General features: G+C 43.1%; 1 long non-coding RNA gene across 1 annotated transcript in view; it reads right to left on the reverse strand.

Moving 5' to 3' along the window:
• The window catches only part of LOC129512332 (uncharacterized), a 71,545-nt gene extending 51,806 nt beyond the window's left edge, over nucleotides 1–19,739 (reverse strand). The window contains exon 1 of the long non-coding RNA XR_008665027.1: nucleotides 19,652–19,739. This is a non-coding gene — a long non-coding RNA (uncharacterized LOC129512332). The remainder of the gene's footprint in view (nucleotides 1–19,651) is intronic.
• Nucleotides 19,740–27,164: the final 7,425 nt, after the last annotated feature.

Raw genomic sequence — 27,164 nt, forward strand, 5'->3', positions numbered from 1 at the left:
TACTCTGCCAGGAGAAACTTCTCGAATTCCGTATGTGTGCACGTGCGTGTATTTAGGTATGTGTTTCCTTCACTGCACGAAAGCTGTTGCTGGACACAAACTGAGGGAGACAGAGTCAGCTGAGATTTCCTGAGATTAAGACCAGAAGGCCTATGACGGTGGGCACAGAAGTCAGGCCTGGCCTTGCCCCCCCTCAAGCTAAGTATCTCTCCCTTACAACAGGCTCTCGAGCTCAGGATGTTATGAAAAAGTAGGAGAAATTACTGTACTCCTACTGCCTGGCTTAAAAAAAAAAAAAGTAAGACTTGATCAAACTGGGGTTAGCTCGTCTCAACTATTGGCGGCCTTCAGCCCACTGGTGGAGGCAGAGTCCATGGTGAAGATGCGGAGTCGGAAACAGAGAGGGGAGGTCAAGTGGAGGCTCAGAAGGTCTCTGGGTCCTTCTAGAGAAAGGTTATCAGAGATTCGCACAGGGAACAATTCCTTGATAAGAAAGTGCTCAAGGGCAATCGTAGTCAATTGGACTGTTTTTCTAAGATTAGAGTCAGACATTTGGATTCTGGTATAATTAAAATGATCTAGAATAGCCTGCGAGTTGAGTACAGGAAAACCCTGAACACCAAACACGAAAGTAGGTCCTTGGGGGACGGAAGGAGAGGAACCTGGAGAAACAGACCACAGGAAGCTGAGTGTCTCCCACCCCTCAATTTACAACTGAGGAAATCGAGGCTAAAACAGAGAAATTCGCTAAGCAAGTTAGCATCTGGGATTAGACGGATCACAAAGGAAAGGAAGTTCCAACCGAGGTGACGGGGGTCCAGCAGAGGTATTTTGGGCAAGCAGAGCTTCCAGGGTCCCTCGTCGCACGCCGTGTTTCTGCACGCCGTGGGGTTGTTTTTAGAGATACGCGCGGTATGCAACTCTATCTTAAGATCCCCAAGCCCCCCCTGCGCATAGCACGGGGAGAGATGATGTTCCCATTCACAGCACTCCTTACGTTTGCTAAGGGACATGCTGCCTTGGCCAAAATAAGGCAATTGTCTGACAAATACATAAATCGTCTGTACAGTTCAAAAAAAGATTGACCCAAACTATCCTAATACAGTAACTGCCTCTATTTTCCATTTTATTGCCATATATTCTTTTTTTTTTTTAAGATTCTATTCATTTATTCATGAGAGACCCAGAGAGAGGCAGAGGGAGAAGCAGGCTCCATGCAGGGAGTCCGATGCAGGACTCGATCCTGGGACCCCAGGGGTCACGACCTGAGCCAAAGGCAGACCTCAACCTCTGAGCCACCCAGGGGCCCATTGCCATGTATTCTTTTAAAATTCTTCAAACAGGGATCCCTGTTCGAGGCATCGAAATGGAGCGTCTCCATTTCCATCAGGATCTTCCTGTTGCTGCTTCCCAGAGCGCCGGGCTTCCAGTCTACCATTTGCTGGCACAAGTCAAGCTGCCCCTCCCACTAAGATGAAAGTCAACCCGAAGTATGAAGAGGGAGCAAGGAGCGAGAGGTGGGGAGGTAGAGTCAGGATGCTGTCGAAGGTACCGTAATCAGTGCTGTGAGCTGAAGCCGCTTTCCCACGTGTGATGATCAGCTCAATATGGTTTGTTTTGAGACGTAATTAAGATACTATTTACGTAGGCCACTGAAGCTTGTGTGGCTCTTGAGTAAAAAGAAGTTTCTGTCTTTTCTTCCCAATAAAACTATTGCCACTAAACAATTTATCATGCCTTGTCTCCCAGCAAAGTCTCTGAATCTAATTCCTGTGACATCTTCCTAAAATATGGTGAACTAACCACAAGGAGGGAAAAACTCAACGATCCCCATGTGCATGAACTCAGTTTGGGCTGTTACATTATTAATTAATTAATACATTATAATACATTATTGATTAATCTAACTAGGAGTATGAAGCTAGTTGAGCTAGCTCTTTGATATCTAATCTCTGGATGATTTCTGACTCAGCTGTACTTATACACATCAACGAGTCAGCTCAGTGAGGTCGTAGGTGCCTCTCTAGGAAAGTGATGCTCTCTCCATTCCCTTCATGGGGGATGGAAAGTATCAGAACCTCCAGTGGGGAATCTGTGCGTATTACTGGCGGTAACCGGTGTGTTGAGGATCTCCTTGGTGGAGGTTAGCTGGGAACATACATAAGAACCCAAAGAGATATACAGCTATAAAATGCGTTCTCTCCCTCAATTTAATTGGGAGAGCAAGGCATGTCCATAAAAAAGATAAGAACAGTAATAACACAGTGCAAGGTAACAGACCTCAAGGAAAGTGCTACGGACCATAAAAGCTACAGATGTCCACAAGGCAATGAGTCAGAAGTTACCAAGGGCTGAAGAGGTGACTGGTTTTTATTTGCCTTCATCAGGGGAACCCTACGTAAGTTTTCCCAGATCTCTTCCAAACATTTGTTCCAGCTCCCACAGCATTCGATTCCCATCACATAAGTGACTCAATTGATCCAGGCCACGTAGGGGTCCGGTGGGACGGGGAGGAGGGAGAACGCATAAAGATGGAAAAAAAATTACTCTTGGTTTCTGAATATCATCTCAAACGTACATGATTTTTTTTTTTTTTTTTAAAGGATCGGTTGGCCTTGGGTAAGAAAGCAGCCGCCTTGATGTTGCTTCTTTTTCCCCGGGGTAGCTTTCAGCGAATCCTATAGACGGGTCCTCTCTAGGAATGAGTAAAAGTCACACAAGCTGGTGAGTAAGGGGCAGGTGACGCTCGGCAGGGAGAGGCAGGTGGGGGGCTATGTGACCAGGCTCACAGATGCCAAGAAGCGCCATAGGTGAGACATTAGCAAGAGAGAAGGGAGCATAGCACATCCGCCTTGTCTTTTTCTAGATACAGATGAGAGAGTCGCCTGATACTTGCAAACCCACCTTGTTTGTTCTAAATATAAGTGGGATCGTTTCATGGTATTCACAGATCCACCTTGTTTGTCTCTAATGTCATAGGCAAGACATAGGACAAGTTCCCTGGTCAGTTTTCTATGAAAGACGGGCCACCAGAACCCTCAGTGGCCACCCATTTGGGGCTCCTCTGACTCTACGCCGATGTTTTTCTTTCCTTGCTGTTCTCACCTTCACTTAATAAGCTTTCACTTCACCCTTTCGTGTCTTCACCCTTTTGCAAGATTCATCCTCCGACTCCGCAAGACAAGGACCTGGCAACCCCGCAGCACTGGGACCCCACGAGGAGCCAGCAGATGAGGATCTGTCCCCAGCAGGTCCCCAGCCATGGCGAGACGCTGAAAAGTGAAAGTTTCCTCAGAAAGAAGCTTGTGAAAACATCCCAAACCACCAGGCGCTTGATGTGGTACTGAGAAACGTTCCCCGAACTTTCCTCACCAGAGTCCTGTCCGCACGAAACCGTTTGTCTGTGTGAACAATTTTAAGCATATATTTCAATCATTTGGGGTTTATAGATTCCTAGATGACTAAAGTTTTCAGTTTTCACTCAAATGTGAGGTTGGAGTTTACATTATCTACCCAACTAGTAAATTTTGACACTTTGGGGGTCTGTCTTCAATTTAATGGTAAAAACTATCCATTAGAAAGAGTATCCAGGCAGGGCATCTGGGTGGCTCAGCTGGCTAAGCATCTGTCTCTGGCTCAGGTCATGATCCCAGGGTCCTGGGATCGAGCCCCGCGTCGGGCTCCCTGCTCAGCTGGGAGTCTGCATCCCCCCTCCCTCTGCCTGCTGCTCCCCCTGCTTGCTCTCTGTCGTTTCCTCTGTCAAATAAATAAATAAAATTAAAAAAAAAAAAAAAGGACTCAGGTGCTACAAAATCAGATTGAAGACTAAGATACCATTTTTCAAAAAACGAAACAAAAAAAACAATATAATTTATCCAGAACTATAACAGCTTGTATGATTAAGTGGGAAGATCCATTTGTTGAGGTTAAGGAGTAAAATGGATTTATAGACACTGTGCCTTCTGTCTGGGATTGTTGAGCAGATCAATTTAAAGTAGTTGTTTCAGGGACTCCTGGGTGGCTCAGTCAATTGAACCTCCGATTCTTGATTTCAGCTCAGGTCATGATCTCAGCTGGAGAGATGGAGCCCCCGGTGGGGCTCTGTGCTGGGCGTGGAGCCTGCACATGATTGTCCCTCCCCTGTCCCTCCGCCCCTCCCTGCCCTCCCCATGGGTGCATGTGCTCTCTCTAGCTCTCCCTGAAATAAATAAATGAATAAAATCTTCAAACTCTTTCAAACTATAAATATCCAGACAAATTTAAGTTCTGAAAGTAAGAATTATTGAATGCCAACCCCAGCCCTTGCTAGCTGAGTCCTTCAACCTTTTTTCCTGTTTCTGATTTGAAGAACATAAAACATGGCCCCACACTTGTTCTGACCACCTTACAATGTTGTTCTGAGGATCAAATTATTAAAAGACTGTAAAAGTCCGTCCAAAGACTTTTAGAGCATTTTGCAAGTGCTAGAGTTAAAATAAAATATAAGGCAATTAGCTATTTAGCTTTAAAATTTAAAAAAAAAAAAAAAGGGATCCCTGGGTGGCGCAGCGGTTTAGTGCCTGCCTTTGGCCCAGGGCGCGATCCTGGAGACCCCGGATCGAATCCCACGTCGGGCTCCCGGTGCATGGAGCCTGCTTCTCCCTCTGCCTGTGTCTCTGCCTCTCTCTCTTTCTCACTGTGTGCCTATCATAAATAAATAAAAAATTAAAAAAAATAAAAAAATTAAAAAAAATGAGGGTGGTATCAGTAAAAAAAAATGTAAATGTAGCTTAATTATAATAATATCTTAGTTTACCCCAAAGAATTAAGTAATAGTAAAAAAAAAAAAAAAGGAATTAAGTAGTAAGGATATTGAGTTCTCCACTTAGTACTCATAAAATCTTCATCTACTCGGAGAAGTTAAAAAGGGAAATGCTTTCTCATATTCATGATTGCTACGTATTTTATAATACAGTCACACTCGTATGCTATTTCCTTTCTAATTTCCACATTTCCTTAGAATCTTGAAAATAAAATGACTTCGTGTATGGAGCTATCTTTTAAGAAAGTAAAACTAAACACAGGCATTGTTCTTTAAAGGCGCTAATCAAAATCGTGAGTGAATTCCATGTGTGAGGTTGGGCATCCCCGGCGTACCTCCTAATAGAGTCTACGTACCTCTTTTTTCTTTTCTGTTCTCAAAGTTGCTTTTTCATGCTCGGTGTTATTCTTGAAGCACCGATAAAATTATAAAGGATGAAAAAAAAAATTATAAAGGATGCTGTTAACAGTCCTTAAGTGTTTGCCATGTGCCAGGCCCTGCGCTGAGTCCTCTTATCATTTATCTCACAGTAACCTCATGTATGTGTCCCACGGTGCAGTGAGTGAGAAGAACGAGGCCAGAGAGGTTAAGCGACGAGACCGGCGTCCCACAGCCAGAACCAGAAAGGTGCGGACCCCAAGCGTGCAGTGAACCCGGGGCATCGTAGTGGACCCTCAGTCTCTTTCTGAGTCTTACCATCTCACGGCAGGTAAAGCTCTCTTTATTCAGGAAGGGCCATCAATCTTGATGACAAGTAGTTGTACTCCTTCCATCATCAGCTTGGGTGAGGGGGTCACAGGGTCCACACACTTCCCAAATATGCCCTAAAGTCACTTTTACCATCACAGCTGCTCTGTCCCTGTCAAACTGTGGGTCCAGCCCCACAAGTGAGACTCCCCGGGAGTGTACCCCATGCTTCTACTCTCTTTCTCCTGAGACCCTCACCCTGGAACCCGTAGCAGGTGTCAAGGTTCTACTATGGAGCCAAAGCCTTTTGAGAGGTTTGATGCTCTCCCGGAACTACTACAGAAGGCACTAGCTCAGCGGTTAGATGCGCTTCCTTTTTCTGTGTATCCTGTCTGCGAATCCAAGCACCAGTCCTATATTTAATCTGAAGGGTCACTGTACCAATTGTCAGTTTGTGAAGATCTAATAATAGAAAGAACTTATTGAGGTTCACCTGCCCCAACCCCTGGGTGCACCCCCCCCCCAACACACACAGACCCATCACTCAAAAGACACAGGTCGTTTCCAGGTCTTGGGCTGCCGCTTCTCCAGCTTCTCTGTGCTGATGAAAACCAGCTTCACGTCCCACGTCTAGTTTGCAGTACCAGGTAAACCGAAGCTTGGCACCTAAGATGGCGACAGCGTAAAACAGCAGTTCCTCAAGGTGCCCAGCAGTCCCCCTAGTGAACGCTGACAGAGATACTTCCGTAAGCTTTCCCTTTGACGGGTACTTTTTCAAGAACTTTGAGGACAAGACAAACGCATTCCCTGTTAGCAAATCTTTGTCCAACTTGTAAAGCTGAAAAGTCAGCAAAATGAAATCCTGCAAACCCTACCGACATTGAAAACTGAATCTCTAGACCCTGGGTTAAACGGCTTTATACGTGTTTTACTTCCGCCTCTTAAGGCCAAGCCTTCGTGGGCAACATGTTCAATTAGTTGAGAATGAAAACGCGCAGACGTTGATGACTGGATGGACGTCGTTGTACCGTGAGTGAAGGCAAAGAATGTGCCCTTAGAGAGACTCTGACCAAAATCAACAGCAGGCCCCTGGAACCGGAGCAGTTAATTACGAGGAACAAATCAGAAAAGACAAAAGGAGCATCCAAATGGGGAAACGAACATCCGTTGTGGAGTTCAGCCCTCCATCCTGCTCTGTGACGGACGGCTCCTCTCTACCCTGGCCATAGCTTGCCCTGAGCTTGTCCGATCTGCACACCTTGGCGTCACCCGGGCATCAATAAGCTGCCTTTTACCAAGATTTAAGACAGCATGAAAGTGTGGTGTTTTCACCCTCCAATCCACTTGGGACTAATTTGAGCAACGCAAGGCTCAGTGGCAGGAAGCATGTAAAAATTCCATCCCAAATCCCTGACAGGCTTCAGAACCTGGCGTGTTTGCTTTAGGATGTCCAAAACCATCCTGGAACCTCATAACTGGAGAAGCTCGCCGTAAGGCTTTGACGTATTTTGAAAATCCAAGAAGTGAAACTTTTCCTTTTGCCTGCCTCTTCCAGGTCAGGGCAAAAAGTCTTTATCTCAAACTATCAAACTTCGCCTTTAGTGGGATTTCTGCAGGTCGTGCGAGTCCCTCGCATGGACAAAGCTAAGAGCTTCTGACAGCAGGCTCGTCACACGTGTGGGCCTCAGGCCTTCCTGGCCGTACGTCCACGTGCAGAGGGGAGAGCTGCAGGTTCCCAGGAGGCACAGCCACTGGGTAGAGTTTCCGGAGACGGAAACTTCTCTGCTCTGCTCTGCTCTCCCCCAGCCCCGGGGGGAAAACCTAGAGGGGTCTGCTCACCAGTCCAACCACACAGACAAACACCAACTGCTCACAGGCAGTGCAGCCCCGACTGCGGAGAACAGCTGGTCCCTTCAAGACCAGAATACCAAGAAACTCTGATTATACAGCCTGCCCTCGGCCACCAAGATGCTCTGTTACAGAAAAGTGTTTCAATTTCCAGCCGGGGAAGGGACCGTGTCTGTGTACAATCCAGGGATCACCTGCGTCTCAAAACTTTATGCCGCGTCGCTCGGCTGTTATGAAAGGCCTACCTGAGTACTGCTGGTGTTTGCTCACCAGGAGAAATTCAAAGACGATTTTCCCTTTTAGGAGAAAGAGGTGAAAAGCAGAAACAGCATCCGGGGTTTGTTTTGCGGTGGCTGTTACAGAGGCAGGGCGCCCCGGCAGCGAGAGCGGCCCCCCACGCTCTTCCCCAGAAGCCACACTCAGCATCTCCGCATCAGCTGCCAGAGCTTCGACCCGTGTCTGTTGTGAGCATCTCGGCTTTATCTCTATTTATTTTGTGCATCCATTAGCCAGATGTGGCGTAAGGTATCAGAAAAGCCTGGGAGAAAGAATTTTTGGAGCCTGGGAACACCCCCACATTTTTCAAATTAATTAACAAATTAATCTGAAATTAATTTGAAATTAATGTATTAATTTCAAAATCAATAGTAAATTAATAGTAATGGCTTCTTTGCTTTACAACATGACAGCCTATGGAAGGTTTTGTAGGAATACTCTACTCAGTGGGGCAAACCTCTCATACTGAGTGCTAGCTAATATTTCTTAAGCGTTTTTTATAAGGCAGGCACTCTTCAAAGCACTTTTACAAATTATAATTCATTTCATCTCCATAACAGACCTATGAGGTTAAGTAAGAATTGTTTTGGTTTGTTTCAAGTAGGCTCTGTGCCCAGAGTAGAGCCCAACGCAGGGCTCCATCTCACGCCCCTGAGATCAAGACCCTGAAATCAAGACCAGAGCTGAGATCAAGGGCCGGACACTTGACCCACTGAGCCACCACCCAAGCACCCCAAGAATTGTTTTATCTCCATTTAACTCAAGGGGAAACTGAGGCCCAACCTGCCCAGCAGGTCCTTGGTACATGATCATCTAGAGATAAGTATTTGCTAACTGAATCAAAAATTTAAGAAGGCGCCATTCTGCATAAATAATGTCATAAATAGGATGACCTCCAAGATCGGCCCATAACATGCATCTAACCCATTTGTATCTTTTTATTATTGACCTAACACTATCTCCTTAAAACCTGACAACCAGGACAACATTGTTTTAATAGGGACGCGTGTTCCAAATTCCAGCTCGTGGTGCCATTCAACAGTCACCTTATTAAGCACCGACTTTCTGGGACAATATTAGTACTAAGGAAGGTGCAACGTTGAGCGAGGCACGTCCTTACCATTTAGGAATGTCTGTCCTTTCCCCGCCCCAAGGAGCAGCGGAGAACTTTCTGGAGGGCCTTCCTGACTGGCACTGGGATGACAATAAATCCTTCTGGACACAAGGCCCATCCCTCCTCTACCTCAGCCGCTCCTATACCCTCTCAACAGAACCTCCGGGCTCTCCGGGCTGCTCTAGAAATCGAGAGCCCATCATTTCCCAAAGAGCAGCTTTAAGCTAAGCTAATGGAAGGAATTTTCTCAAGTCTTCATTTTCCTTCAACTTGTGGCACCTGCTACTGCTTGTCTGGTGACAAGTGCTAGAGATGACAAAATGGGTTAGCGAGCAGTATATTAATAAGAACAGGAAAATGGAGGAACGGTCCATCCTGCTTAGCTCCACAACTTGGTGTTATTTTGGGGGGCTTGGGAGTTCACAGGTGTGGTTTTTCAGCTCATCTATAGATTTAAATAGTCATACTTTGTGCTTGAGATTCTAGTTTCTGTGATGAAGTAGAAGGGATCGGCATTCCATAGTGGTCCCCAGGGGCACCCACATGCTCCACCACCTAAGCAGGTTTAAAGATTCCAGATTATTCTTCTCTTAACTGGACCCGCCCCTCTCAAATCACACCCTGTCCCCCCAAATACAGCAGCTTTTCCACCCTCGGCTGTGAGCTCTCTCTGAGGGCAGGGACCATCTCTTATTTATCTTTGTATCGCCAGTGGCACCAAGAGTCAGGGATTAATAATAATCATAGTAACTGCATGAACTTGGCTGAATTTAAATTAATCCCAGTGTAGGTTAGTGAGCGAGGTCTCATCGTGGCTTTCCGTCCTGTCCTGCTCACCTGCAGAGGGGGCTGCCCCAAGTGACCGGGTTGAGAGGCCTGTTTGTGAGCCGTTTCTCATTTAATCTCAAATTGGTTAATTTGACTTTAATCTCAACAACAGCAAAATGTTAAAACAGAGACCACAGGCTTAAACAACGATTTTTTTTTTTCAGCGAGAATGTGATCGCATGTCAAACCCAGAGAGATCTTAACTCAGATCATTTCCTAAATATTAGTTTTTCCAAACATAGACACACTCTCAGTAGGTGTGCCTGGTACAAATGTCAACCAGGGCCCAACCTCCAAAAGTGTCTGAGTAAACCGATGCTCTTCTCTACCAAACATTTAAGTAAAAAGAAATAAAGCTAGAAGTTTTATTCTGATAAATAACTCTCAGTGTATCCTTTCATGGTCAGCACAGAAGCCACGTCTCTCACTGTCTCGCTGATAGAAATGGGCTGCACAGTCTTTAACCAGCAGGGAAGTTTTGATTTATAGCCACTGCCCACTAATTTTAAAAAGTCAATTTTAAGCATTTTAGAAAGATTTTCAACAAAAATTGGAAACAGGAATTTTTCTTTTGCTTAAGGCTTTGTCAACCCAAAAAGAAAAAGAGAAAGAAAAAGAAAGAGACAGAAAGAAAGAAAGAAAGAAAGAAAGAAAGAAAGAGAGAGAGAGAAAGAAGAAAGAAAGAACTAATAACAAGAGTTTTCCACCTCCTTGAAAATTCTATGCTTTTATTGCAATACAGAGATTTCTTTTTCATAAGAAATAAATAATGAGATGATTATATTCTTGGCAAAAGAGCTGCCAGGAAATTCCTTTTAAGTGGCAATTTCCCTGCTGAATTTAAAATGTTATTTGGTTTACAAAAGTATGATTTTCAAACGTGGTCAAATCTGTCTGTTGTGTGAAGCGCACCCAGCTGGTTTGCTTCCTGTGCAGGGAAACCCTTCCAAAGGTACACTTGCGGCCAAAGAATAGCTTAGGTCCTGGGAAAATCTGTCTCAATACCATTTGCTGGAGAAAAAGGTATTTTTTAGCCCTGCCCTTGAATTTAGTCAATATCTCATTTTTAATAGTTTGCTCCCAAAGGAACGAAGGCACAGGAGCGTCCCTAGCAAGCTGAAACGAGGGATGTGGGGTGTCCCGTGTGCCTCCCCTTACGGGCAGCGCTCGGCTTGGCTTCCTTCGCTGGGCAGAGCTGCCGGCTCAGGCCGAGGGCTGGGAGCCTGGGGAGCCACAGGTGGTGCCGCTGGTAAGTTAATGCATAACCACTTAGCAAACCTGCATCCTTTTTCAAGGTGCAGAGTATCCCCGTATGGAGTGCAGAAACACCCCCAGCTTTGAGCAGGAGTTCCCAGGGAGCCGACTCCCTCACTTCCTACCCAGTCACCCCTTCAGAGTCTCTCTTCGACACCATGATTGACTCCTTGCTGATGATTCGATTGTTCAATTTCTTGCCAAAACAAACTCAGAGATCTATTGATCCGGTTTAAGACTGAAGCCCTGGGTTCAACAATCAAACTCGGAATGAGGTTTTCCTTCTAACCCACTGATTCACAAACTTGAGCATGCGTGAAAATAACCCGGAAGGCTTGTTACAACGCAGATTGCGGCCTTGCACCCCCAGAGTTTCTGATAGAGCTGGTCAGGTCGGGGGTTGAGGGAATCTGCATTTCTACCAAGTTCCCCAGTGGGGCTGATGATTCTGATCTGGAGACCACGTTTGGAGAACGACTGTTCCAAATAAATTGGCTGTTCTGCTGAGAACATGAACTCACCTAGCGTGTGCACAGATAAAGGTGGCCTTGATACATCAACCCAGCCATCCTTCGACTCAGAGGGGGAGAAAGAGGTCAGACTATTTCCTCTCCGGGAGACAGTAGAGAATGACATCTCCCACCAGTCCAACCGAGACGGAGGAATTGGGTTGGCCTTGTCTGAGTGATTCTGCTCTCGAGTGACACGTACCACACAGGCTGGAGTGTAGGTCTGATTACTCCCAACCGTATGGAAAAGAGAGCCTTAGAAAACCTTTTTTAATGATTTTATGAAAAGTAAGGGGCTGGTTTTCCAAGCACAAGTAATGGAACAAATTTTCTAAATTATATTGCTGTAAGTCAATCATCATCTTGTATTTCAAACTTCTGCACGTGAATTCAAATTTCTAGATTAGAACTAAACAGTACCATCTTGCTCATATCTTAAAGCCTATATGTTCTAACTAATTTAGGAGACAGTCTGCTAATCAAAGAAACGAAGTCTGGTTATCAATGGCGTTTGCAAAATAGATGTAAACCCCAGAAGAAGATTATCCAAGGTGCCTTTTCCAATACTAGAAAAAAACAGCATCAGCCCCCAACACTATTACGCGTATAGTTCATACGTGTAAGTGCGCCTTGTTATTCACACACAGTCTGATCCGAGACCAGACACTCTGTTTTCCAGGTCTGACGATGTATTCATTTGCCACCATCCGGAGCCATTGAATCGTGTATTAAGCCAATCTTGGGCTAAGCAACATGAATAGAGCCCTGGCTGCCATGGCAATCCAGGCTCTCGTTATCTCATTATGCCTGGATTAATCCAAAATTCTCTTCATTAATCTTAATTGGTAAAGATTGCCCCTATTTAAAAATCTTTCCATGACTCCTTAACTTCATAATTTGGCCTCTCTCTGTATTTCCAATATCACCTCTCACTACCCACTCATCCACTGCCCAAGAATGCTCATCCCAACAACACGGTAACTCTCTCCTTCCGTTGCCCCAGATTAATAGTCCTAAAACAACACTTTTTTTTTTTTTGTCATGTCCATAATGACCTTACTGAAAAATCTATAGTGATCCCTCATTGCCTATGGGGCTAAGCTGTAATCCCTCTTTTTCTAATGAAAAGGAAGCTTACTGCTTGACCTGATTCCCCCATCTCAGTTGTGCCCTAACCTCTCCCACCCCAACCCCACACACAAAGATGCACATATGCTCTTCCTAGGATGAACCTGGAGTGACAGGGTGCTCCCGTAGGAGTTCCTGCACCCTTTGCTGCAGGGCATAGCTCAAGCTCAGCTTCTCTGGCCAAACAACACACGGGGATTTTCCTGCCTATCCAACTTCCTGGAGCAATTCCAGCTAGAGAGTGGTCTGCAGGAAAGCAGCACAACATAACCTACAACTGGTCTACAGTGAGATAAGTATAGAAATTAAGAGGAAGCACTTAGAAACTTTTATAACAAAGTGACCAAGAAAACGTATGCCTTTGAATCTAAATAATAAAAAATGGGGATTTGAGTTTTATGTGCCTGTATGAGTCACAGTTCTCCAATGAAACAGAGCCAACAGGACGTGTACATACATATAGAAAGAGATTTATTATAAGGAGCTGGCTCAGGCGATTATGGAGTTTGGCAAGTCTAAACCTGTAGCGTAGGCCGGCAGGCACCACACCCAGGAGAGCTGATGGTGCCGTTTAGTTCATGGCAGTCTGCTGGAGAATTCCCTCTTGTTCGGAGAGGCCAACCTTTGTTCCTGCCAGGCCTTCAACTGATGGCACAAGGCCCACCCACATTATGGAGAGCAATCTGCTTTATGGAAAGTTCACCAAATTGAACGTTAATATACAAAAATAACCTCCAACTATATAAAATCAAGCATCACGATTCCTTTGGGGGGTTTTTCCTAGTAATTAATTTTTATTGGCTCCTGTAAAAATATCTGTTGAAGATGGATTGGGAGATAAAAATCGTTCACAAGTGATTAAAGAAGAGAGATATGGAAAAGTATTGGCACCCTACAGTCTATAAGCCAAAGCTGGGCTGTGCTTGTTTGACCAACAAGCTAAGAACACTTTTCACGTTTTTAAAAGGTTATACAAAAAGAAGAAGGTGAAGAGAAAGAAGAGGAGAAGGAAGAGGAGAAACAGAGACCACATGTGACCTGCAAGCCTAAGGTATATCCAATGTGGCTTTTACCTTTATAGAAAGTTTCCTGACCCTGTTCCCATGTGATGTCTTTATACCAACTTACGTGCTTCATATTAATGTAAACTCATACTATTATTCCATTTTCTTAGTCTTCTTTTTTTTTTTTTTCTGTCTTACCTTCCTAAATAGACAATGTACTTTTTGTGTGCATGGAGACCAGAGGACAACTTCACGCACAGCAGAGCGTCCCCTACACATAGGCCTTGATAAATGCTGACATAAAGGAACTGGCTCAGTTGTCTTTATGTGTTCTCTGAAGCAGATTTCTTCTCACATGTACCTCCTATTGTTTACTTTTGTTCTGCTTAGGAAAAGACAAGCTCTGCTTAGCTCTGCTTTAGAATTACCAACAGCATTATTTTGACCTCACCAACTATTGAATGGAGGGAACCTAAATGTCTATTTGTATTTAGTGATCAAGAATATCCATAGACAGGAAGGTTTCTGCGTTGGGCCGGTGGTGAGGTGGCCTCTAAGACAGTTCCCAATGATCCTTCCTATAGTCAGCCCTTGTGCAATTCCTCTCCTTGAATGTAGACTGAACCTAGTAACCCATGTCTTTTTTCTTTTTTTTTTTAATTCCAGTATAGTTAACATATAGTGTTGTATTAGTTTCAAGTGTACAATGTAGGGATTCAACAGTCCATATGTTTCCTGTGCTGATGACGAGTGCCCTCCTTAATCGCCATCACCTATTTATTGCATGCATCCATCTACCCTCTCTTTGGTAACCATCAGTTCTCTATAGTTAAGAATCTGTTTCTTGGGGATCCCTGGGTGGCGCAGCGGTTTAGCGCCTGCCTTTGGCCCAGGGCGCGGTCCTGGAGACCCGGGATCGAATCCCACGTCGGGCTCTCGGTGCATGGAGCCTGCTTCTCCCTCTGCCTGTGTCTCTGCCTCTGTGTGTGTGTGTGTGTGTGTGTGTGTGTGTGTGACTATCATAAATAAATAAAAAAAATTAAAAAAAAAAGAATCTGTTTCTTGGTTTATCTTTCATGCACTCTCTCTCTCTGTCTCTTTTCCCTTTGCTCATTTGTTTTGCTTCATGAGTGAGATCATATGGTATTTGTCTTTCTCTGACTGACTTAGCTCCATCCGTGTTGTTGCAAATGGCAAGATTTCATTCTTTTTTTTATGGCTCAGTAATAGTCCGTTGTGTATATACATCACACCTTCCTTATCCATTCATCAATCAGCAGACACTTGAGCTGCTTCCATAATTTGGCTATTTTAAATCATGCTACAATAATATAGGGGTACGCGGATCCCTTTGAATTAGTGTTTCTGTAATTTGGGGGTAAATACCCAGTAACAAGATTACTGGATGGTAGAGAAGTTCTATTTTTAACCTTTGAGGAAGTTCCATACTGTTTTCCTCAGTGGCTGCACCAGTTTGCATTCCCACCGCAGTGCACAAGGGTTCCTATTTCTCCACAACCTTGCCAACACTTGTTGTTTCTTGTGTTGCTCATTTTAGCCACTTTGACAGGACCTAATAACTCACGTCTCATGAACAGAGTACAGCAGATGCAATGGGTGTCATTCCTGAGATCAGGTCATAAGATGTTTGCCCTTCTGTCTTAGAAGCTTTCCCTTCTCCCTTGGATTGCTTGCTCCGAGAAGCCAACTGCCTTTGTCAGGCAGTCCTGATGAGAGGCCCACGCAAGTGCGCTGGGAAGTGGATCTTCTCAGGCCTCCAACAGCCACAGCAGTAAGCTTGGTCAGAGATCCTCCCCCAGCCGAGCCTTGGGAGGACTGAGCTCTGGCCAAGCTTTGAACTGCAGCCTGTGAGAGCTGCTGACACAGAATCCCCAGCTAAGCCACTTCTGGACAGAAATTTTGAGATAATAAGTGTTTACTCTCTTAAGCCTCTTAAGTTTTTGAGAGCAATTAGTTATATAGTACTAGATAGCTTATACAGGGCTACAATTTGTGCTTCAGACTAAAGATTGTACATTGCCTACTAGAACACATAAAAACTTAATTTTTGCAGGAACCCACTCAAAATAACAGTGGTGGGCATGACACTCCTTTTTGACAGACCAAATAGTTAAATGAGGTCACATTTAGTCTCCTATCTGAATGTAACACCACAAAGGAGGGCTGGGTTTTTTTGTTTTGTTTTTTTGTTTTTCTTGTTTTTTTTTTTTTAAGGATGGCCTAGATATGTCTGGAATTTTCTCTTGGTAACTCTAAAATAATTGTGGAGGAAGAACTTTTCTAAGGCTAACCTGGGGTCAGGAGAAACAACAACTGTTTAAATAAAGGTTGTCCGGCTCCTCATGCTGCTGTCTAAAAAATAGCTAGCAACAGAGCGCTCAACTCTGGAGGGAACTTATACCTCCGTGGGGAATAATTTTTCTAAAACTCCACGCTGGTCTCACACACACACACACACACACACACACACACTGTCTCACATAATCTCAGGCCCAGAGAAATACACTCACACCCACCATTAAACCAGGAATCCACAAACAAAAAGCTGTGCTCTCAGCTTCTAGGGGCTGGGCGTATCCAGGAAGCCTCGGTCCATGGAAGTCCTTGTCTGCTCAACATTAGTTTCCCTGGTTAGATGCTACCTTCTGTGGCAGCAGACTAAATTCTTTGTTATAGTCATTGAGAAAAGACTGAACCCAGTCCTGAGGCTCACCACAACTTTACATCCAGAAATGTCACTACCAAATAATACTAAAGTTTCCAAAGTGAATATTCTTTGTATGGATGCTCTTCCCAGAGAGGGCCAGTCCTGCTGCACCACTCTCTAGATGCCGCCCCTCTGAATCTTCATATCCTCACTTTGGGGGGGGAGGGGGGGTGCTAGGTTGGTCCACCCCAGAAATGAAATGAATTAATGAATCCAGACAAAACTGTCCAAGGACTGGTTGAGCTGCAAGAATGTGAGCTCTGGAGTGACCCACAGCTGTGGTGAGAATTAAATGATGTAGTGTGTTAGGTGCCAACCACCGAGGACCAAGCACCCAAGCCAGTGTTGGTTCTGTCACCATTCCCTTCATAGAGGTGACCTACCTCCTCCTCTTCCTCACCTTCTCCTCTTTCCTTCTCACCCCCTTCTCCTCGTCTTCTTCTTCCTCTACTCACTGCCACCTTAGTTCTAGCTTCTTGCTCTTTCCTTCTTATGCTCCAGAAAAATTGTTCTCACATCCTTTGGCCAAACTCAAGTGATCGAAAGACAATTTTAAGTACATTTTCCCTAAAGACATTTAACAATAATAGGTATTACTTGCACACTCTCTCTCAGACATTGGGAGCCATGTAGGTGTCCCGGTGTTACCTGCAGCCCGAGGAGTCAGACTGCCTCGACTCAGATTCCACTTCCTCCGCTTAATACTCTGACACATGGGGCAAAGAAATTATCATCTCTAGCTTTGTAACCTCCTCATCTATAAAATAAAACCATCTTCCCAGCACTGTGATAAAAATAAGAGAAAATCTGGGTGAGTTGCTTAGAGAAACTCTGGACACTGGAATGGAAGCTTTGTGAAGGCAGAGAGTGTCTGCTGGGTCACAGCTGTGCCTATGACCTGGTACAAAACCCAGTATAAAGCAGAGCCTCAAATACTCGTTGAATGAATGAATGGGCACAAGGCTATGCCTGTAGATTCTGTGATTATTTGGCTTTTAAATACAATGATAGACAAATAAGCAAACAGATTATCTTCTTGCCTTTTTAAAAACAAAATCAACTCATGCATAAAGTTAGAAAGTCCAACTTATTATGCTTGTTTTACCTAAGTTTATTTTGAAAGTCCAATCTGCAGAACCAACAAAATAAAAAATAAGATCTAACCATCCATTCCATTTTTTTCTAGACCTTTGCCCCAAAGGATACTGTGATTGTAAGTTTCTTAAATGCTTTATGCATAGATTATAAACAACCATTGAGATGTAAAGACAAATATTGAAGCTCTGATGGAAAATTTGAGGAGTCAGAGAATACAGAGTAGGATTTGGGCAAATACTATAGGGTTTTCCATGGCCCCTGAGGTCAGACAGTGTTAACTACTGGGTGCGAGGAAGTGGCAAGTTGATCCCCTAGGCAGACTTCCTTTTTTTTTTTTTTTCTTTTTGTTTTCTGACCAGAAAGATACTAGAATCAGGATAGGTTCATTTTATATACCACCCCACCTTCTTGGGGTGCATGATGGGGCCTCTTGCAATACTCAGAGCTCACCATATCAATTGATTAGTAATGTCTGTTGTGCGCACAAAAAAAAAAAAAATGATAGTGCAGATACCTCTCCAGACCCTATTTTCTGAAATGAATAATGAAGTCATTTCATTCACTCTGGGATCCTCGAGATACAATTAGAAAGCCTCTGTGATATATTATCCTTCTACTCATAAAAATAAGACTTGACTCAGTTGCAAGTGAGAAAAATGCTTTGCAAATAAACCTAAGAGGAAAAAAACACAGCTTTGGTTCCTATAACTCAGAATTCCAGGGCAAAGTCATGGTTGGATCTACATTCTCAGACAGTTTCATTAGGAATGTGTCTCCATCCTCAGTTGTGGTTAACTCTGGACTTTATTTCACAGTGAGGTCACCCCTGTGATGGTAAGATGGATATGGCTAACAGAAGACAGAAGAGTGGATATTGGGCAGCAAATAAATACACTCTCCTACATCCTTGTGGTAAGAAGAGAGCAGTAGCAGGACATGTGGGTCAGCCCCAGTTCGTATAGGTGCTTCATGGGATGGCCTGACCCAGCCTAGGGAGCAAAAAGTCAGGGCAATGTGAACTGAGTAGCCTGGCATGAAAGGGTATTTGGAAAGAAGTCAAAGTCTTTGTTTTAAAAGAGGAAGTTGCTGCCATTCAAATGTCCAGAAATAGAACACAGCTATCTCTGGGTATACACTGCCCTGTATTTGTTAAAGCTTATTATAAATTGAAAGAGAGAAGCAAAGACACACAAATGTCAATCTTCCATGCAGTAAGAAGCTCTGTAGAAATTGATTTTAAAATAAATAATTGTTGTCAAGTTAAAATACTTCAGGGCAATAGGCAATTATTCAAGGTGAATACCTTTATTCAGATCTGTCCAGTGAAGATAGCTTTGGGTGAGACCAGATATTTACTTCTCTGTTGCCTTATTTTCTCTCTACTCCAGTTGTAAAATGTCAAATTCCAAATGGCCCAAGACTTCCCATCTTAAAGAGTCCTTGGATCAGTCTCAGATAGAAACTTCTTTTACAGAGTCTACAGAAGTTTTCACAACCAAGAGGAAACTGTAATCTCCACTCTCACTTGGAACATGGGGGTAAAATTAGAACGGCAGAGCCAATGTCTTAGGTGGCGTCTTGTTTCTTGCACCAGTACATCAGAAAAGTGAGCAGCTAGCAAAGAGGGCCAAGGACAGGCTTCGTCTAATGAATATCGGGATGAGAATTTTTTTTAAAGATAGTTGACTTTTTCTAATACTGTTGTGCTTTTAGTTTTGTGTTGGTAGGAGGATGCCTTTGGGTCTGGATGAAACCACCTCGGTTCTCATGGGCAGGGCCGAGGAAGATGGCAATACCCACCCAAAGTGATCATGGAATAATTTCAGAAAAACTGAATCTTGAAGAGTCAATAGGCCATTCCCCCAAATTCAGAATCAGCCTTTGTTTAAGAATCACAAATAGAGAACGGACACTGTTTTTAAAATACTGCTAAGGCCCCCCCGGATAGCTCAAGTCTGTTGAGTGTCTGACTCTTCATCTCAGCTCAGATCATGAATTCAAGCCCTGCATTGAGCGTAGAGTCTACTTAAAAAAAAAAACAAAAACAAAAACAAAAAAAAAACAAAACAACAAAACAAAAAACCCACACAAACAAACAAAAAAAAAAAACACCTCTTAAATGAAGAGGTAATTCATGGTTACCATTAGTGTTCTGTTATAGTAGTTAATAACCTTGTTTCTTACAGAAGAAAAGCTGTTTGATGTTTATGTATTTACTCGTCCTTTACTTATTCAGACTTCAGACCTAATACTCAGGAATTCCCACTGTGGAAAAGAGGAGACTGTATTCCATAAGTATTTGTGCAAAACAAGAGGTTATGCAATGATTTCAACCCTCTGACCACGTGCCCCAGCCCACTCCCGCTGCACTGTTACCTGCTTTGTGGCCTGATGTGTCCCTGCAGCAAGGCAGTCTCTCAAGCTGTGGGAGCAGCTGGACCGCTGTCAGCTACGACCCTCCCCTCTTTAGAAGGTAACTCCAGTGTCATGGCAGTGTCATGGTAATGAAAGCACAGGGAGTTCTTGGAATCTTTTCTAAAGTGTCCTTTGTTTAGTCAATATTTACAAATCACCTTCTTTGTTTTTCCTGAGTAAATAGAACAATAGGGAGACAGTGAAATAATGAGCTGGGTGTGTGGGTAGGAGATTCAGCAACAGCCTTTGTCACACAAACTAGATACTCACTTAACTTGTAATTTAACATCCAGGGCATTCTGGAATGCAATGTGCCTTTTCCTGTAACGTTGTTGAACTCAAGGCCTTTTTTTTTTTTTTTTATTCTTGGCAAATACCACTTGACGGATATTGGTTCTATGTATGTTTTTCAATGTTCATCTCTTGCTTTCTCAACCCCGTTGTTGGTGGAGTACTATAGCACAGTCACCCCGATTATGGGTATTTCTCTTCTCTCTTTCCTAAACTGGGTTCTATTAAGAAGTGTACACCGTGCTAGATATTCAAGACCAATGATGAATTAACAGCCCAGAGGCTGGACAGAAAAACAAATAAAGAAAATGTACTTAGCTCTGCATGCTGAAAGAAATATTAGTTCTCTCTCTTGGCTACTAAGAAAGCAGCATGGCATGGAGGAAGGCAAAGTAGATCAATCAGCCATGACATCTTGGCTCCAACTCTTAAAATGTTGTGTGACCATAAACAGACACTTAACCTCTCTCTCTCTACCAGTTTTCCATTGCCGCTGTAACAAGTTACCACAAACTTACTAGCTTAAACGGTACAAATCTATTATCTAACAGCTCTGGTCGTTGGTGAGACTCAGGCTAAAATTAAATTGTTGACAGGGCTGTGTTCTTTCTAGAAGCTCTAAAGAACAATCTGTTTCCCTTTTATTTTCTAGCTTCTAGGATTGCCTGATTTTTTTCCTCCTTGTAGTCTCTTCTTTGATTCCAAAGCCAGCAACTTTCCTCTTCATCACATTTCTCTCTAACCTCACCAAGAAAGGTTTTCTGTATCTAAGGATTTCATGTGATTAGATTGGACTCACCCAGATAACCCTTCAAAAATCTCCCCCCTCTCAAGGTCCAAACCTTAGTTACAGCTGCAAAATCCCTTTTACCATATAAGGTAAAACATGTTTTGTGTTCTGGAGATTAGTGTGGATGTTTTTTGGTGGGGGGGGGGGGTTGTTATTTGGTCTACCACTCTATCTTAGCTTCAGTTTCCTATCTGGAAAGCTTGTAAGTTGTTGTAAATCTAGTATAAGCCATATAGATAGGTCCTAAAACCCTGTCTAGAATGAGATCTTGATAAAAAGTGGTTAAGATAATGAGGAGGAGATGAAGAAGACAATAAGGATAGACTTTGGTCAAATGGGCAAGAAAAACCTAAACTTACTGACATGGATGTGAAAATGTATGGAAAGAAGAGCAATCCACAGGTCACTCGGAAAACAGGAATGTGTTGTAAAAACTGAAATTAGAATTTAAGATGACTCCGCTTGATAAGAGACAAGAAAGATTTTAGTTCCCTTAAATTTGTTTTTCTATGAAACTATAGCAAAAAAATTTAAGACAAATACAAAGAATCGTGCTATGGGAAATGTTTATGTTTTGATAACAAACAAGCAAACATCCTTCAGGATCTAGTCAAGGAAGAAACTGTCTTCCCAGACATTTGACATAGGCAGGCAGAAAGAGAGAAGAAAGGAAATAATCTTGGTATGATAAAAATGCCCATGTTTCAATCCTTAGCTAAAAACTTATACGGGAGGTTATTCTAAGAAATAAGTGACTTTTCACATGAGTGACTTGGAAAAGACCAGAAAAGGCAGGCAAAGAAGAAACAGATAATTTTCAAATAATCGTCGAAGAATATAAAATATCACCATTCTTCTGTTATTATGACTTGTATTAAAATATATTAATTCAGTAGACCTTGATGATTTACAACCTCACTGTATCCCATTTTCTCTCCACCCAATATGTCCTATTTGACTCCAAGTTCAATATCAAAGCATTTCAAGGAATTTTTAAAAGCTAGCCCACTCACATAATTTAAACTGCTCACCACAATTTATGTATTTAAGGTAAGTGTTACAGGAACAGCTTTCCTGTTTCCTGAAAGCTAAAGTCCCCAAAGAGGTCTGTAAGTAGATCCTTATCACTCCCTGGCATCAACATCACTGTGAAAATGAATTCGCACGAGACAAGGATTCAGGAGGAAACAAGCTTGACATTTACCAAAGAATTGTGTCAATTCTAAAACACTGTTCTATACATTATCAAATATTAAAATAAACTGTGGAGATAGCATGGAAGCAGAGTTTAAAAGAGATAAATGTAAACAATGGCAAATGATGAGAAAGCATCGCATTAGAATAGATTGAGTCACATTAATTGACCTTTCTGAACTTATAATGAATGAAGTGCTATAGAGAGGTGTCCTCAAACTGGTTGGACCATGAACACTTCAAACTACTTACTGTGACTGTCACTTAGGTCAAGGTAACTAACCTGACGGCTTGAAACCCATAGTATTTGTTTTGCTTCATTTCTACTAAACTCAGTGGAATGTAAATTTAGGTGGGTGTGTCGAAAAAGCCGAGATGTGATTGATATGTTTAACCATCAAGTCCATGTGTTCAAAACATAGCCGACTTCCTCACTACAGAAAGCAAGAGCAGGGTAAGGTCTACAGCTCGGAGACGCTTGCTTCAAGGTGGTCACCCTGGTGACTCAAACGTCCACCTGCCGCAGCACAGGGATATGGCGAGCAGGACGTGATTCCCTGAAAACTGCTAAGGAAAGCACACTTGACCCCAGGGAATAATTTATTTGTGATTTCCGGAAATACAACAATCAAAAGCGCATCCGAACTTGGAGGATAATAGCAAAGTCCCTTCAAGAGCACCTTTGAAAATGAGTTAAAGAGAACCCCTCCGGCTGTAATTCTAACCAAAATCATGTCATCAAAATGGAGTCACTTTATGACTAAACAAATCGTGCTGTTTGGGGAGATTGAAAGTTTAGTTGGCATTTTAGAAAAAAAAAAAAATGCAAAAAATAGAAAATGATCCTGAAATGGGAAACAAGCCTTACTAGAAATTTTAAGAAATGTACCGGAGTTAAACAGCCATCTCTGAGTGGAAGATTCACAATTTTAGGAAACTTTCCGTGTCTGTTGACACAATATAGTCCAGTTGAACCAATTAAAAGGTCAATTCATAATTTAAACAATATAGATTCCAGAAGGAAAGCCGTTGAGGAGTGTATTGTTTCTCAAATCAAACAATAATACAGTTGAAATAGCAAAGCAAACCATGAGACAATCCAGTTATTTCAATTACTTAACCATCTGAATCATTCTGGCCACACAGCAGTCTGAATGATGTCATGGCACCTGGCATCCAGCTGGCTTTGAAACCTGTGCCCCAATGAAGATGCCGCTACTGATGGACTCAAACGCTGGATCTGTACCTTTGACAAAGACAAGCCAATAATACGAAGCACCTGAATGCAATTGACAGTAAGTGCGTCAGTTGTAAAAACTTATTTTTCTGTTGTTGACAAATGCTGGATGTCATTGAGTAAAAGGCACTGAGTCAGCACAATGTCGTTGCTAATCAAAGACACACAACTACAGGGCTGCCTGGGTGGCTGGGTCAGTTATTTGTCTGCTTCAGCTCAGGGCATAATCCTGGAGTCCTGAGATGGAGCCCCATGTCAAGGCTCTGCACTCACAGAGCCTGCATCTCCCTCTGCCCCTTCCCCACTCATTCTCTCTCAGATAAATAAATAAAAATCTTCAAAAAATAAATAAAAAAAGACACACAACCATACATAAAATCATCAACCAATAAATATATGTCAAGCACTTATTAAGCTCTCTAAAACCTTGTCCATACAGAGTCTAAGTCCTGTTTGCTACAAATCATCTAAAATAATTTGAACGACAACGTAAGAAAATTCTCAGTAAACAGACTCATAGAAGGGGGACACAGCAATTCAGAGAAGGCTGACGGAGCGGTGACCTGACATCTTCAGGGAAGTCCTCAGACACGGTGAAACCTGAGGCTGTGGCAGCTTTCCCACAGGTGGGGAGAGAAAGGCTTTAGAGTGGAAACGGAAAAGAGGGGTACAGGTGAGCATGCCAGGTACGTAAAGAGATGCCGAAGAAGGAGCAAATCAGTCTGAATGAAGTGCGGCCTTCTTGTAGAAGAGCTAGAGAGGTGAGCTTGAGCATGTTAAGAATTGTCTTTCTCCTCTGCTAGTTTGTTCTGTTACAATGACTGTGAAGTAGTCACGCTTCCAGAAACCAAGTTGCCCTGACTCCCAGAGAACCTCTGGCTTGAATTCAAAACAACCCCGGGACCAACAAAAATCCTTATGATTTGCCTTTGCTGGAGGGATGGGAATGAATAAATGTAATGGAAGATTTGTCCTAGAGGAAAGATGTTTTTTTAAAAAAAAAAAAAAAAGATTTATTTATTTATTTGAGAGACAGAGAGCTTGCACAAGGAGGAGAGGAGGCGGGGTGGGGGGTGGCGGTGGGGGGTGGGGGAGTGGGGTGGGGGTAGGGAGAATCCCAGGCTGACTCCTTGCTGAGCACAGAGCTCCACCCAGGGATCAGTTTCACAACCTTGAGATCATGACCTGAGTCAAAACCAAGAGTCAGAAGCTCAACCAACTGAGCCACCCAGGTGCCCCCAGGAAGGTTTTTTACGATCAAATTTCTTAAATGTGATGTAGCGTGATTGTGTAGGAAAATGTTCTTATGCCTGAAAGGTGCATGCTGGAGTACTTAAGGGTGAAGGGTTTTGATGTCTTTAATTTATTCTCAGATGGTTCAGCAAAAAAGTGGATGTATACAATTGATATTGTCAATAATTATTAACAATTGATGAATATGAACAGTTGGTGAACCTAGGAAAAGAGTGCATCAGTGTTTATTGTACTATCTTGATTTTAATGTAGATTTGAAAATTCTCAAATTAAAAAGGTGAAGTGTAGTCCTTCTACCTTAAGAAAGGAGAGGAAATACTGCAAGTCAATTTTGGAAATTAAACTGTATGCAAAGGATAAATAGGTAGACAGATAAAAGTTAATACATTTCTCTTACACTTTACACAATGAGAATATTTTACACCTTCCTTGAGTTCTAGAAATTTTGAGAAGAAAATGCAGAATATATTTACAGAGTAGCTGCCATTATTGAGTTCTTATATACTGTATACTGGGCATTTTCTGGCCCTTAACCTAATTTCTCTTCTCAGTGACCCTTCAAGATACTATCATTACCCCTCTTCTGCCGATGAAGACACAGAGGATCAAAGAGGTTAAATAACTTGCCCAGAATCACACAGCTCACTCTGGCAGAACTAGATTTCAAACCAAGTTTCAGTGATTCCTAAGTCCGCTGTTGGTTTAGGACTTAGGAATCCTAAATTCCTGTTTGTTGGTTCCACTTTGTGCCCCATCTCACAGGTCCTAAGAACGTAGCAAAGGCATTATTTGGCTTTTTAGGTTGCTATGTGCAATGGATGAATGTCTGTGTCCCCTCCAAATTCATATGTTGAAATCCTAACTCCTACTGTGATGATATAAGAAGAGGGGCCCTTTGGGGGCTGATTTGGTGCTGAGGGCAAAGCCTTGTCAATGGGATTGATGCCCTTACATACATATTTTTTAAAGATTTGTCCATTTCTTTGAGAAAGAGTGAGAGAGGGGGAGAGAATCTCAAGCAGACACCCCACTGAGCTTGGATCCTTATACAGGGCTTGATCTGAAGACCCCTGAGATCATGACCTGAGCTGAATCAAGAGTCAGACACTTAAGTGACCAAACCACCCAGGTGCCCCTTGATTGCCCTTATAAGAGAGGCTTCAGAGAGCTTCCTCGTCCCCTTCCATCATGTGAGGACACAGTGAGAATTGGAACCAGAAAGTGAGTCCTCACCACACGCGGTATCGGCCAGAGCCTTGATCTTGGCTTCTCAGCCTCCAGAACTGTGAGAAAGAAATGTCTCTGGCTTATGAGCCATCCAATCTACGATATTTCTGTGATAGCAGATCAAACAGACTAAGACACCCTGTTCAACCAATGACTATTCTTTCAGCAAATCTTTCTACCAGCAAGTAGAAAGTGCCTGGAAGGAGTAAGATTCTTCTGAAGGACCTATGTTAGTGAAGATTATAACTGAGGCGTTTGCAAGAAGGCACACAGAAGAGACAACTTTGAGAGTTACCATGAAGAAAGGGCTATTAAGTTTTGCTTTAAAATAATCTTTTAATACCTAAATGTGACAGCAGACTTACAGGATGTACGGTATATAATTTGCTGTCAGTAATTGAAGCAGTAAGTACACTCGGGCTAAAAATATACAGCATGACGAGTGAACACAGCGAAATGATATTTGGAGTGGAAAAGAAGACAAAAAAATCAACGATTCAGAGACTGCCCGAGTAACCAGAAGTCAATAGAATAGGGAAAAGATACCATTGCTAGATAATCCACACAAGTATTAAATAAAGACTGGTGTAGGGGCACCTGGCTGGCTCAGTCCATGGGACGTGCAACTCTCCATCTCACAGTTGTGAGTTCAAGCCCCATGTTGGATATAGGGATTACTTAAAAAAAAAGAAAAAAAATTTAATAAGTAAGTAAATAAAGACTGGTGTCTAGAAGTAACGGAAAAGACAACCTATAAAAGCTGAATCAGCTCACTGGATAGGCAGGGCCCACCTACAAACCCCTGGGGAGCACTGGCTCAGCTGGAGGGGCAAGGACACCCTTCCCAGTCCTTCTCGACCCTCACGCAGCAGAACATGAGAGACCTTGCTGCTGCTGGGAGCTGCCTGTCTTGCAGAGCCCGCTGCTTCCTGCTTGCCTCGTGACTCCAAAGCTGACTGAGGATGTTTACCACAGATAGAAGAATTCCTTCATCCAGCTGACGTTTATGAGCACCTCCCACATCAACTAGTGGTAGTATCCAGACCTGCTATATAAACTGTGGGACCCAACGCAAAATGAAAATGCGGAGGGGTGGCAGAGGGCCTTTTGTCCAATAACCTTTAAGAATTTCAAAATGACAACAATAGAGCATTAAACCAAGCAGAGTGACCTAAGTGCAGGGCTCTATGTGACTGCACAGGCCGCATGCCCATGAAGTTGACCTCCATCGGCTCTCTCCTCCAAGATCATACAGCTTGCTTGTCACAAGTGTGCATGGTCTCATAAGCCCTAGTCCCAGGGGCCCTCATGTGCTACTTGCGGATCCACAGCTATGATCCTTGGCTGGACGTGTGATGACTCTTACATTCTACTCCCTGAAATTTCTCAGATTCCTCGGCTTCTCTCCCTCAAAGCTCCCAGCACCCCAATTCCAACCACCATCTTCTCTTCCTGGGTGACTACAACAGCTTCTCTTTAGT

This window comes from Nyctereutes procyonoides, unplaced genomic scaffold (genome assembly GCF_905146905.1).
Source record: "Nyctereutes procyonoides isolate TBG_1078 unplaced genomic scaffold, NYPRO_anot_genome, whole genome shotgun sequence".
NCBI classification, from domain to species: Eukaryota; Metazoa; Chordata; class Mammalia; order Carnivora; family Canidae; genus Nyctereutes; species Nyctereutes procyonoides.